A 14,927-nucleotide genomic window follows, 5' to 3' on the forward strand; every position below is an offset into this window, starting at 1 on the left:
TTAGGAGCTCACAGTTTCAGGGGTCTCAATCCACAAAGAGCAATCTCAATTCCTTGGGGCTCCAGGAGAGGCAAAACATAGTGGCAAAAGAGTGTAGCAGAGGGAAAAGGCTCACATGTTGATTAGAAGGCAGAGAAAGAAAGTCTCCACTTGCCAGATAGACAAATATACACCCCAAAGTCATGTCTCCAATTTCCACCTCCTCCAGCCACATGCTAACACTTCAGTTACCAATCAGTTAATCCCTATCAGGGGATTAATTCGCTGATTGGGTTAAGACTCTCACACACAAGTCATTTTTCCTCTGAATCTTCTTGCATTGTCTCACATGTGAGCTCTTGGGGGACACTGCACATTCAGGCTATAACATTTCATACCATCTTAAAATGTGTTCTCTATCATTTTGAAAGGTGCTAAAGCATATGTCCTGTGCTATATTAGTAATATGAAAATGTTCTTCCATACTGTGCCTCTACCCCACTCAATCATTTATTTACACTTGTAATTTAGGTCAACAGAATAGGTACTTCATAGTATTTAGAAAGAAAATAAAAATATACTTTGTAAAATATATGAAAGTTATGTCATGGAATTATCTTCTTTTCATAACTTTATCACATCCATGCATTTCCCCTATGTAGATACTTTTATGCATTTTTGATACAGAAAAAGCAGAGGAAGAGAATCACCATAGTTAACTTACTTCTCCCAAACACAATCATAAAAGAATTTGTAGAGCAGGGAAACTTAATTGTGAATTTATAAAGAAAAGATGCAGCAATAGAAAAGGAAGATAATTTCTCATGGAACTATTATCTTTGTCCTGTTCTCATCTAAAAATTTTTTCTTTCCTTGTTGAGAATCTTGCTCTCTGTCAGTTCTAAAGTGTGATAACTCATGTTTTATGGGCTAGAATAACTTAATAAAATATTTCAAATACACAATTTTATTACATATATCTGTGTTGATTGCATTGGGGTAAACACTAGTGATTGTCTAGGAAAACTTGTTGTTCTGGGCTAAGTGAGATAAGGAGGATAAGAATTTGATACAAAGGAAATGGAGAGGGTAAATTGGCCACTTACTTGACTCCAATTTTCAGGTGAGGATCAAAGCAGAGTGAACTTGACTGTAAAGTAAGAGTATACTCATGAAATCATCTGAAGAAATTCAGTTACACAGTGAGCATGCACACTCTCCTATGACTCTCACTGCTTATAGGCATGATGTGACCCTTCATTGTATCTAGCCTGCCACTGCAAAAAAAAAAAAAACATGTAAGTAATAATATGTTCAAAACCATGTCTGTTGAGTCCTCCAAGTTCTTTTCTTTGGATCAGTAAACAGTATGTTGGTATGATTATAGCCCTGGAGTTGAAGAGTTTATAATTTTTACATAGTTTTCCAGGTATATATACATAGATAACTATATATATATATAGAACTTTCTCTCTCTCTCTCTCTCTCTCTCTCTCTCTCTCTATATATATATATATATATATATATACATATATATATATATATATACATATATATATATAAAATGTACATCCAGCTTTTCAAAGATAGATGAAAAAAAGTGATCTAGTAACAAATGTTAAACATAAGTCTATATCCCCCAATAAATTTTATTCATATATGACAAATTTATGTCATAATTTATGGTAAAAAAAAACATGATGTTACATTATAAAACTGATCAAAATTATTTAAAATGCCACAAAATAAATATCAAGTGGAAAAAATCTTCCATGTTATAAAATGAAAAACTTTTTAAAAAATTATATTTATCTGAATTATTATTCAATTTTTAATTTAATTAAAACTTTATATATAATAGATTATTATATGCCTCAACAGGCAACTAAATCAGTCAGGGTCACTCCAGATGAATTGGGTTGACACTAAATAATCACACAGAGAAAATACCTTTTTGGGGGTTCAGAGGTGGCTCCTCAGGCCCAGCTCCCACAAGGAAAGCAAGAGAGGGAGACAAAAAGAGAGAGCACACACGCCTGAAACCATCCTATTTATTGAGAGGAGCTGTTCCTTAGAACATTAAATCCAAAAAAAGATAAGGAGTAGTATTACAAAGGAACAAGAAGGCAATACTTCCATTGGGTAATGTCCACTCCCCCGCTGAGCCCAGATGGGGATCCACCAGCTTCCTGCACAGCAAAAACCAGTCTCCGCATTTCCATCCTTCAACTCTGGAGGGCACTCAGCTCCTATGTGGCAGCTCCCCACAGTTATATCAGTGTTTCAGTATATCAGAATAACACGTCCATAAGAGTAATGAATAAGTGATTGACTATGTAGTATGTGTGCATATATGTATATATATTATTAAATATGTAAGTGTGTGTGTATAGAAATATGTGTGTCTACAGTTGCTGTTAATAAGTTTCCAATTTTTATTTATTCTGAGCTTAGTGACTATTAGAGAAAAAGTAAACACCCTTGAGATTTCCTAACATGTCTTCCTTTTTCAATAGTAATGACTTGACACTTGAATGGTGCTTTGTGTGCAGCCACTTATTTCTTCCACCCCTAGGGGATGCCTTAAACTTGGAGAAAGTTTATCTCAGTGTGCTGTATAAACGGCTTGCCCCAAAAGACCTCTTTCAGAAGCAATTGTAAAAGTCAGGAGGCACAATTGAGATGGAAACAGGAGTGACTCCCTACCAAAGCTGGCACCTCTGGAGACAACTCTGAAAGTATTGAGTATGTTCACTCTGATGAGTCATCTTGCTCTTCAGAGAAAAGAGTTTTGAACTCCCCAAACAATTATGTGGTTACTGACTTGGTAAAAACATTTATAACATTTTAATAATGTAATTATCTGTAATCTTTATAACTAGCCCCAAGTGACTTATTGTAGAACAAGAACTTTCTTAACAAAAGTCAGTTTCCAGGAGACTAGTTTTAATTGCATTAAAATGCAAAGTGATGGCTTTAATCAGCTCATGTTTGCTCTGTGTATAACAAGTGAACCGTTTTTGGTAAAGGTCTCAATAAGCAACATGTCTGAAGATTAGGAATTGCTGAAATCACTCATTCTGGAGAGAAAATAAATACTGTAGGGGCTTCCAAAGTTATTCTACCTTCCTGTTCTTTAGATTGGGAGAAAAATTCTTAAGTCCAAAATTTCAAATTTTTCTTGTTTTGTGTTTATATGGACAAAAATAATCAAAATATTTTAAAGAGACTGATTCAGTCCTTTATTCTTTTTAAATAGTCCATAAAAATGGTAAATACTGCTGCTGATTTGCAATATACAGTATATACATGGATATGTGGCAGATAAGAATATAGATTTAAAAATTGATTTGTGAGTTTGAATAATGTTTCATTAATTATTATATTATGTTTGACTTAAGGAGAATGAGGAAACAATTCTAGTGTGCAATTGCTGACCTGTAAAATAGATAGAACCTTATTAACAACAACCCCTCTTTCATGTGGCTGTTGTGGATGTCAAATAAGTTTGAGGTAAGATAGAAGAAATAACTGGTAGAAAGGAGACATAAAAGAGGGAGAGGGAAATAAGCTTTATTTCTGGAAATTTCTGCATTTAGTTCATATTTTAATTGGAGAAAAATCCCTCAACTTTCAACAAGTTAGGTAAGGATTGTAGGTGAACAAAAAACTACAGAAACCTCATTTCTTGAAGGTCACAAGGAAATACAATTTTAATTCAGAAGTTCCACAAAATTTCCCATGTCAGTCATTCCATAAATGAGTCTCTCTTCAAGTCAGTTACTCCCAAATTCCTGGAAAATTTGTAAATTTATCTGCACAGTGTTATTTAAACCCCCAATAAAATGACCAGGTAAGAGAGATGTAAAATTTCAATAAACTATAATTTAGGGAACTTTTTGGCACTATCTACTCTTCAAATAATAAAAAACACATCATCCTGAAGATACAGATATTTACCAGACCACCAGAACTTGTCAATTGAAATCATTACCACGTACATTTTCATAACCAATGCTCACCAAGTTTACCTAAAAAGAAGAGTTGGGAACTCTGAAACCATGTCTCACTCTCAAAATAGCCCACATCTTCCCTTGAATGTGTAGTGTATTCCTTACTCTACCCCCAAGGTGTCTTTTTCAAGATTGTCCTCAATTTCCCTTGTATAGGTATTTATTTTCCTAAAAAGAAACTCTGCCTATTCCTCTGAATGACCTGTGCTATAAATTATTTTCCATTACATATGTTAAGAACCCCAGTGGTCCTGAGTCAATTCCTTCTTCTCTCTTTAGACCCTTTTCAAAGACCCTCTTCTCTCATGACAACTTGATACATATTAACCATATCAAATAGCATCACAAGTAATAAGTATCCAAAAAATAGCTTTAATTATCCAGCCACCCTAATTACAATGTGTATTTTTTCCCATAGTAATTTCAAATATCACTTCACATGGGAGGCAGGACATGGGATGAAACCCAGTAGTGTTCCCCAGCCTTTTCCATTTTTTATTCTGAGACAGGGTCTTGCTAATTTCTCCAGGCTGGTCTTGAATTTGAGATCTTAATGCCTCAACCTCCTCACTGCTGGGATTACAGGTATGTGCCACTGCACCCAGCCACTTATGTTTTTCAGTTACATTCATTTTATAAGAATAAAAAGAAATTCAGTGTGGAAGAACTTTTTATTTGTTTACAGAAGACTGAAACTAAAGCTTTATCTCTCACTCTGAATATAAAATCAATTCAAAATGTATCAAAGACTTAAAAATTAGACCAGAAACTCTGAAACTCCTAGAATAAAACACATGGTAAATATGCCAGCATATATGTCAGGCAACAACTTTCTCAACAGAACCCCTGAGGCACAGAAAATAATAACAAGCACTAATAAATGGAATGTCATCAAATTAAAAAGTTTTGTGTACACCAAAAAAAAAAAAGCAATGAATGTGAAGAAAAAACTCAGAATTGGAGAAAATCTTTGTTAGCTACTCTTTTGACAGAGGATTAATATCTAGAATAAATAAAGAACTCAAAAAAATTTTAAAAACAGTAAATAAATGGACAAATAAATTAAACAGATCTTTCTCAAAATAATAAATACAAATGACCAACAAATATGTAAAAAAAATGTTCAACATCAGTGGAAAAATTCAAATCAAAACTACATTGAGATTTCATCTCACACCAATCAGAATGGTAGTTATCAAGAATACAAATAATAATAAATGCTATAGATGATGTGGAGAAAAGGAACACTCTTATACCGTTGATGGGACTGTAAATGATAAAAACCACTATGGAAATAGGTATGGAGTTTCCTCAATGACTAGGCATGGAGCCAACATGTGACACACCTACACCGCTCCTCAATATTTATCCTGAAGAGTTAAAATCATCATACTACAGTGATACTTGCATAACCATGTTTATAGAAGCACAATTTACAATAGTCAAACTATGAAGCCAGTCTAGGTGTCCATTAATAGATAAATGGATAAAAAAATATTTTATATATACACAAAGGATTTTTCTTCAGACATAAAGAAAAATGAGATTATACCATTTGCAGGAAAATGAATGCAACTACAAACCATCATGTTAAGAGAAATAAGTCAAACTCAGAAAATCAAAGGTTGTATATTTTTCTCAGATGCATAAGCTAGAGAAGAAAAAGGAAAAGAAAGGCTGGGGCATGGCAGATCTCATGAAAATCAAAGGGATATCAGTAGGGGAAAGAGACCAAGGGATGAGAGGCAGGGAAGGAGAGGCAATGTGCTGGGGAGAGATACTGGCCAAATTATACTGTTACGTTATGCACATGTACAAATAATTAGCAAAAAATCCTCTGATTATGTACAACTATAATGCACAAAAATGTGGAAAAATTTTAAAAGAGAAAAATCAATCAATAGAAATATAATGGACTCGACTAAGGTTGAGCTAATATTTAGCAGTAATGTCCAACCTGAAAACCATGTCTTCTAATCGCAAGTCTGGGGGTACATCCAATATCTCATAAATTATAATTATAATTGCTAATTATCTCAATTCCCCTCAATAACATTACCAGAAGCCTAGCCCAGGGACACTGCCTGGGTTCTGATAACACAAGAGTAACCACATTCTTGGACACTCCCTGTGACTAAATGACTGTAGGAAGGGAACTGGTGAGGAATGTACCTGCAGCAGTGAAACTGAATTTAAGCTTTAAGACTCTCCTTTTACCTTGAAGCCAGAATTCGCTTCCCTTTGCCACTTTTAATAACATGGGAAATTTAAATTTTAAAAATCTATGGGCCCAAAGGTTAGTTGTCTCCTAGTCTCATTGGCAGCACATGTTGACCCTTGTAATTCGTATCCTGTCAAATGGGACTCTTTAGTCTATTTGGGATTTCTATAAAAACAATATAAAGTTCTGTTTGTTTGCTGTTGTCAAGGGCTTTTCAGCCAATTTGGAGTTTCTCTGCAATCAATTTAGAGTTCTTAAACTACTTGTTTGACAGGAAAATTTCCCCTTTACAGGGGTTATTTAGTGCAAATTTGTTTGGAAGAGACACTAAGAGGAGTAGATGAGGTATAAGAAATTTTAAAAGAAATAGATAAAAAGGAGGCATAAAGAAAGGAGAAGGGAAAGATTTTAATTCAGAAGCTTCTCTTACTTTTCCACTCCTGTAACTCCCCGAAACAGTCTCTCCCCCCAGGCCTATTGCTCACAAATTTCTGAGAAATCCATATACCTACCTGTATAATGTTAATTAAACTCCCAATAAATCAATTTAGTAAAGGAAGGTGTGATATATTAAGGAACACATAATTCAGGAAACTTTCTGTTAGCTAGTTGTTAGACATGAGCAGTGGGTCAGAAGTTTAAGAAAATTTTTAATTACAGAGCGAATCAGTTAATGTATAGCCCTGCCTCAGTGACACTCCCAGGATTTAACAATATAGCTATTTTGCCTGATCTCAGTCAGCTCTATAAACTATTCCTCTTTCAACAGGAAGAAGATAGATAAATTTGGAGGAAGATAAGCTTATGCTTTCTAAGAAGGACCTAATTACTAAATCATCTTAAATAAGATCCTGTAAAAACAACCTGGACCAGAGAGTTCCAGAACTAAGAAAGCAGGATGATTAATATTGGAACTCATTGGCCACAAATTCTATAAAACCAGTTCCATTTAGGACCTATCAGCCAAATGACCAAGAGTTGCCCTTGGTTTTTAGCTAATGTGTCTTTCAATTTATAGTCAAGAGGTGGTATTTGGATGGTCTTTCTAACAATCTCCCTTCTACTTAAGTAAAAGCTGGGACACAAAGAAGTGAGTTGTTAATTTCCTTTCTGAGAGGATCTACTCTCTCCAGTGAGGGAGTTCCCCTTCTTCTTTCTCTTCTAATAAATTTTGCTATACTTTTACTTAGCATGTGTGAACATTGAAATCCTCTCATATGAAGACACAGGAGCTTAAAACATAACCCAGTCTTTGGTAGTGATACTGCCAGTTATTGATAACCAGTTCTGCTCCCTCACATGTTGAAGTATGACATAACAGAAGCACGCCGAGGCAAGCATATAAAGCAGAATTTATTTAAAAGGGGTAACATAGACCTCCCTATGGAGGGAGGAGGGGACAATAGCTGGTACCCTGGTATCCCAAGTAGTGAAGGTGTTTTTGCCTTTTTATATATCCTAGGCTTCCTTTGTTCTTCTGCTCTCTTTCCCTTATCTCTATCCTTCCTCTGTATGTGACTAGGTACAGGAGATGCTCAGGTGGGATGACCAAAAGGTGAGAAGCAATTGGGCTGGAGAGGCCAAGTTGGAGTGATTTGGGCAGGAAGTGGGCATAATTAAATATTCCCTATAGAGAGGGACAATCACTGAGATAGGTTATCTTTTAGCAACAGGTTTGAGCAGGAACAGGTTATCTTGATAAGAGTGGAGGAAAGGCTCTGAAGAATTAACATTTTATTTCCTCCATTCTCTGGATCTGACCCTTGCCAATCTGCCTAATTCTGGCTTCAGTAGGATCTTCTTTCAGGAATCTGCTTTTCTGTGTTATCATTTCCAGTGCTATCTATTGATCGGATTATAAAGACTATGTCAGCCTGAGGATCCAGAGATTGACCAGACCACCAGAACCCATCTTGAGATCACCAGCAGATTGATATCATTCCTACATATTTTCCCACACCCACTAGAACCCCAAAACAGCATCTCTCACTGTTGATATGGCCCATATTCTCCCTTGCTTTACCCCAAAGGAATCTATCTTTACTTTTTCCCATTCTTATTTGAATTTTTATCTGCTTTCCTAAATAAACCTCTGTCTATGCCTTTGACTGGCTTGAGCTGCAACTCTGTTCCTATTACTTATGCCAAGAACCCTGCTGGTGAGTTTCCCCTTCCCTCCAGGAACTCCTCAAACTCTTCTTTGGAGACATCTCTTCTCCCTTGACATAGAGACCTAGAATGTCTGTCTGGGAGATTTGTTGTGTAAATGAAAAGCACTAATTCCATCTTAAAGATCCTTAGAGAACTTTTGATTACAGCACAGCTGGAGACATTCCATGACTGCCAAAGCAGGTGATCTTGATCAGGTATTCCCTGTCCATCCTTAACTCAGGATTGGTCAGGTGGGGTCTTATCCCTGATAGCAAAGTTGCTGTTGCCTGGATGATAAATCCCACAATCAAAAGATGTTGATCAGATAAGATAACCTTCCTGAAATCCAGGGTCAAAGGACTCAGGGTCAAAGGGGATGGATGTAAAATGGAGGAAGAAATGCCAGGTTTTTAATCCTGCTTTCAGCCATCCATTGGACATTTGTAGGCAAAAGTGAAGAATGTAAATCCTTGTTACAGGATCCAATAGTGACAATGGCTGATCTGCTCTTAGTAAAGTTTACAAATAACTGGTTTACAGAATGAAGATTTTATGCTTTATCATTTTGCTGATTTGGTTATATTTTTCATTGTTTAAAAAAATCCTACAACAACTAGATTTATTTAATTTTTTTTTTTTTTTTTTTGGTACCAAGGTTTAAACCCAGGAGTATTTAACCACTGAGCCACATCCCCAACTCTTTTTATCTTTTTAATTTTTATGTTGAGACAGGGTTTGTCTAAGTTGCTTAGGGTCTCACTAAGTTACTGAGTTAACTTTATACTTGGAATCCTGAGCCACTGGGATTATAGGCATGAACCACCCCACCTGGCTCATTCAAATTTTCATTTGTCCTAAGGTCTGTTTTTTGATGTTCTTTGTTTGTTTGATTTGTTGTTGTTGTTGTTTGTTTTATTTTCACCTCTAATTAAAATAACTATTGTTTTGCAATGATGTCATATGTTTTATTGGATTATATTCTCTAAAGCTTTAAATATCTGTTAGTCTGGATATAATGCTGTTAATCATGATTGTTGTCTTAAAATATTGTAGAAGTAACTAAACTGTTTTGCTAAGTTGCTAAGCTGTCTAATAATAATACCTTATATATTATTTAAAGTTATTTTGTATAATGTGTGCCATATCTCTGTAGTTAGTAAAGGGCAATCCTCCTTTACTTATTCTTCATCTCAAGACAGATTTCAAAATTTCAGTATAGGTGTGGAGAGCAGACTATGCCCTGCTCTGAGTTACTCTTTGATGTATAAAACAGCAGTTTTCAGGCTGTGTCTAAACCTGAGTTACCCCATTTTGTAAAGCAGTCATTTGCCATGAGGTATTCGATTTTGAGTTTAAGTGCTCAGGCAGAATGACTTTTCACTTTGTATAAGCAAGCAAACACCATCTGCCTGGCACAATCAATAAGGCACAAATTAATAAATTAATTAATTATGTTAATAAAAATGACCACCTGTAGAATTACTGAACTAATCAGAAATACATGGATGAATGAGTATATCAAATTCATATTTTAAAAAAAAAACAAGCCAATGAACATGCACTGGTTTTCTTCCTATTGTTCTCTAGGAGCCTGGGTATCAGGAGATCAGGTGACTCACAAGAGTACCAAGACAGTTGGAGGGGTGCTGTCTTTTCTTGGGTCATGACTAATCTTAGACAGCAGGGTTAAAATACTGGCTGCTTTTTCCTTATCCCTTTTATTTCCTTGACTTTGGTCTCCAGATTTGGGGTTTAAACATCCAGCGGGCCAGTATCATTAGTCTTGAAGTGTGAATTATGAGTTTTAATTTTAATGCCTATAATTTTACATTTATCCTTTCCATTTAATTAGGATCAGTATTAGCCCTGGAAGACAGCATCATATCCACTTGTCCTGTAGGGTATTATTGTCTTAAATTAAATTTTGCAAAAAAAAAAAAAAAAAAAAAAAAAAACAGCAATTGTTTAAAGTGAAATTAGCAAGAAGAAAAACATATTTGTTTTGCTAATAGCTTTGAACCAAGAAACATAATTTTATATATTTACTAAAGAGGAATAAAGAGATAATTTTTACACAAGAATAAATCAATTTTATTTAGAATGGCTGAAATTCAAACAATCTAAATGTCCAGAGATTGATGAATTGATAAACAAATGATGATGTATCCAAACAATGAAATACTACTCACTGGTGGAGATGCAACAATTACTTATATATTACATAATTAGGATAAATTCCAAAAGTGTCACACTGAATGAAAAAATCCAGAAACAAATAATACACACACTTCATGATTCCATTCATGTAATATTGTAGGAAAAATAATTCATGCTGATAGGAAGGTAACAGTTGCCAGTGGCTGGGAGTGATGCCAAGAGAAGTTATTTGAAAGAGGCATGAGAAAAGCATTTTGAGTTAGGGAAAAGTACAATAACATGATAGCAGTAATACACAATAAATATTCATCAATACCAGCTTAATATATGTTTAAATGCTGAATTTTGTGGTATTCAAATGATACCATAATGAAATTGATTTTTTTTTAAAGAAGAGAAATGATGCAGTTATAAAAGTGGGGTGAAAAGGGATGTAGTGTACTAATTAAATCCCCAGTAGTTAATGGCACCAAATCATTAATAGAGGACATGATCAACTGAGGATGATTGTTACAAAAAAAAAAAAAGTACAATTAGTTTTTTGCTACATAAAAATAGGACATCAAGAGATGTCAGCAAGAAGGCAGAAGAGGACATTCCAATGCTCATATAAATATCAATTTGAACAGCTATGCATATATAAAATACCTCCATGAAAGGAAAGCAGGTGAGAGAATAGAGCACTTGGGTTTAGTGCAGAAATAAGAAAAAATGGGTTTTAAAAGTGTAGAAAAAACAAATTTTCATCACATGGCTGACCACACCCCTGAGACCTGGACAGAGATACCATATATATGGTGAAAGAGAAGAAAGTGAGCACCAGACTTTGCTCTGGACCCACCACTAGGCAGGCCCATCTGGCCACAAATTCCAGACCAGTGTCTGTGTACTCCTGTGGAGCCCACAGAGAAGCCCCAGTGCCAGGCCAGATCCTGGCCTCCAGGACTGTGCAGTGAACTCAGTCTCCATGCCTGTCCACTACCAGTCAACCTCAGTGGCCTTGGGATCAAGCCTTTTCTTAGCACCATATAACATTCTCAGCAGTGTGAGGATCCCAAGACCAGGTCAAACCCTGATGATCTTAAGTTCTGTACCTGCTCCAACAGGTACAGATTGGTCCCATGGTCATGGGCACCAGAGGACTCAAAGTCTAGGCATGTTTTAGCAGATCAGTCTCCAGGCCAGCCACCATGGGCCCAGCAAACACATCCATCCCTGTAGACTCAAGCTCCAGGTCTACCCCTGTTCCAATTCAGCCCTCATGAACTCAGAGTCCAGACCCAGCTCAATGGACTCAGGCACCAGCTCCATCCCAGCAGCCTGGCAATATTCTGAAGACTCAGTCTTAATGCCCATCTCAATACCAGGCTTCAGTCTGAGGTCCCCTGAAACTAGGCTCCAGGGCCATCCCTACACACTCATACATCAGGTTCACCCCAGAGGATCCAGGTATAGGCCCACCTACCTGCTAACCCAGGCACCAGGCCATCCTGCCCAAGGACTCCGGAAGCAATTCCAACCTTGGGACCACACCAGAAGGCTGGGTCAATATCTCTGGACAGGCTGACTGCTAAAGGGTGTTCCCAGACAAAGCCAGACTACAAAGACTAGAATGAGTTACTTCATCTTCAAATGTGCAAAAATCAATGTAAGGAAACAAGAAACACACACACACACAAATCAAAGAGATAAAATACCACCACCCCCCCCCAAAAAAAAAAACCCTACAATAATCTCCCAGTAGCTGACCCCAAAACATGGACATATATGAACAGCCTAACAAATAATTTGAAATAATTTCTTTAAGAAAGCTCTGTAAACCTCAAGAAAATAATAATAATAGAAATGTTCTAATTTGGGGTGAAAGATGAATATCCAAGTACATAAAGATAAAAGTTCTCCAATCAGATTCAATCCACACAAAACTAACCAAGACATGTAATAACCAAATCATCAAAAATCAAGCACAAAGAGAGGATTCTGAAAGCAATAGTAGAGACTCCAATGACACATGAGGAAGTTCAAGTAATTCTAGCACGGATTTTTCATAAAATGCTTTATAGGCCAAAAAAGAATGTGACAACATATTTGAAGTGCTAACAGAAAAAAAAAAAAAATCTGTCAACCAAGATTACTGTGTCTTCAAAGCCGTCCTTCAGAAAAACAAAAGTGGGTGGAGTTCATTACCACCAGACCTTCCTTATGAGAAATGCTAAAGGTAGTACTGCAACTTGAATTAATTAATTAATTTCATTTGCCCATTGTTTTTATGTTTTTAATTAATGAATGATATGAAAATATAGGAAAGTATAAAAGTAAATACAAACTCAGAATACCCTAATAATGTCATCATGGTGTTTCAATCATATATATTTTAAGTATCAATGTTAAAAGGCAAAACTATAAAAAAATAGTGTTTTTCATTAACTTTGTGGGAGAGTGGAATAAAACTACAGTTGATTTTTTAAAAGGATTTTCTTAAGCATAGTTTTTTTTATGCAATCAAATTTAAGCCACTACCAAGTTAAAACAGTCTGTTATAGAAGATTTCTTTTAAGACTCATGATATCAAGAATGTACAGATCTATAATACAATATGAAATGAAAAGTAAGGAATCAAAAGTATACCTCTAGAGTAAATCACTTAATCAAAAGGCAGAAGGCAAGAGGGAAATAAATAAACAAAGTATCTGCAAAGCAACCAGAAAAGTAATTTTAAGAATGCAGAAGTAGGTTCATACCTATCAAATGATAACCTTGAATATAAATAGGTTAAATTTTCCAGTTAAAAGATAAAGAGTGATTGAATGGATAACAACAAAAACAAGACCCTTCTACATGCTGCCTATAAGAGATTCAATTTATGTATATGGGCACAAATAGACTGAAAGTGCATGAACACACACACAAAAAAAGATATTTTATACTAAAAAGAATCAAAAGAGAGCAGGAGTAGCTATACTTGGATCATATGGACTCTAAGTCAAAATTGCCAAAAGAGAAAAAAAAGGTAATGATAAAGGGTCAATTCATCAAGATAATCTAAAAATTATAAAATTATATGCACCCAAAATAAAAGCACCTACATATATGTAAAGCAAATATTATTAGACTAAAAGGAAGACAGAGGTTGTAATACATTAACAGTAGCAAATCTTAATAAGAACAGATCAACAGAGAGAAAATGAATAAGGAAACATAGGACGTAAAGTAAACTTTAGACAAAATGGACCTAACAAAAATATACAGAACATTCCATCCAACATCAGCAAAATACACATCCTTTTCAAGTGTACAAGGAACATTCTCCAAGGTACATTATATGTTAGGCCTAAGAACAAGTCAACAAATTTAAGAAACCTGAAATCACAAAAAGTATATTTCTTGAGGGATAAAACTACATACCTACAACAGAGGAATTTCAGAAAATTCACAAATACATGGAAAATAATTAGCATGCTTCTCATAAAAACAATGGGCAAATAAAATTTTTAAAAATAATTTTTTAAAAATATTAGGATAAATGAAAATCAAAGAACAACATATTAAACTTATAAGGTAAAGGGGGAAAAGCAGTTATAAGAGGAAAATTTATAGCAAAGAACACTTGTATCAAAGACAGATCCAAATAAACAATATTATCACTCAAGAGAACTAGAGAACAGTAACAAAGATATTCAAAGTTCTCAGAAGGAAGTAAATAATAAAGACGAGAGCAAACATAAGTAAAATAAAGACTAGAAAGTTTAAAATACCAAAAACAAAACAAAACAAAAAACCCTAAGAATAGGTATTTTAGAAAATAGAATCCATGAACTTTTATATATACTAAGAAAAAGGATGAAAATGAAAAAGACAATATTACAACTGATAGTACGTAAATACAAAGGACATATTCTGAGTAATTTTAAACCTGTAATTATAAAACAAAAATAGATAAATTTCTAAAAAACATAAAAACAACAAATACTGAATCGTGAAGATATAGAAAATTGGAAAAGATTAATAACAAATAAGGTGATCAAAAGAATTCCATAAAAGAAAAGCCCAGGACCTGATAGTTTACCACTGAGTTCCATTAAACTTTTTAAAAAGGAAATACTGACAACAACCTCAAACACCTCCAAAATATTTAAGAAAAATGAATATTTCCTAAGTCATTTAAAGAGCTTGTGTTATCCTGATACTTGGTATATTGGCTTTGAGCCAGACAAGGACACTGCAAGAAAAAGAAAGTTGTAAGTCAATATCCCTGGTGAATGTAGTTGCAAAAAATCCTCAGCAAAATACTAAAAAACTTAGCTCAATAGTGAGAAAACAATCCAATAAAATAACTAACTAAATTATATCCATCACTAACTGCTTCATTCATCTACTCCTCAACAAAGCATAATATCCTGGAATAT

This window comes from Marmota marmota, unplaced genomic scaffold (assembly GCF_001458135.2).
Source record: "Marmota marmota marmota unplaced genomic scaffold, marMar, whole genome shotgun sequence".
Classification (NCBI taxonomy): Eukaryota; Metazoa; Chordata; class Mammalia; order Rodentia; family Sciuridae; genus Marmota; species Marmota marmota.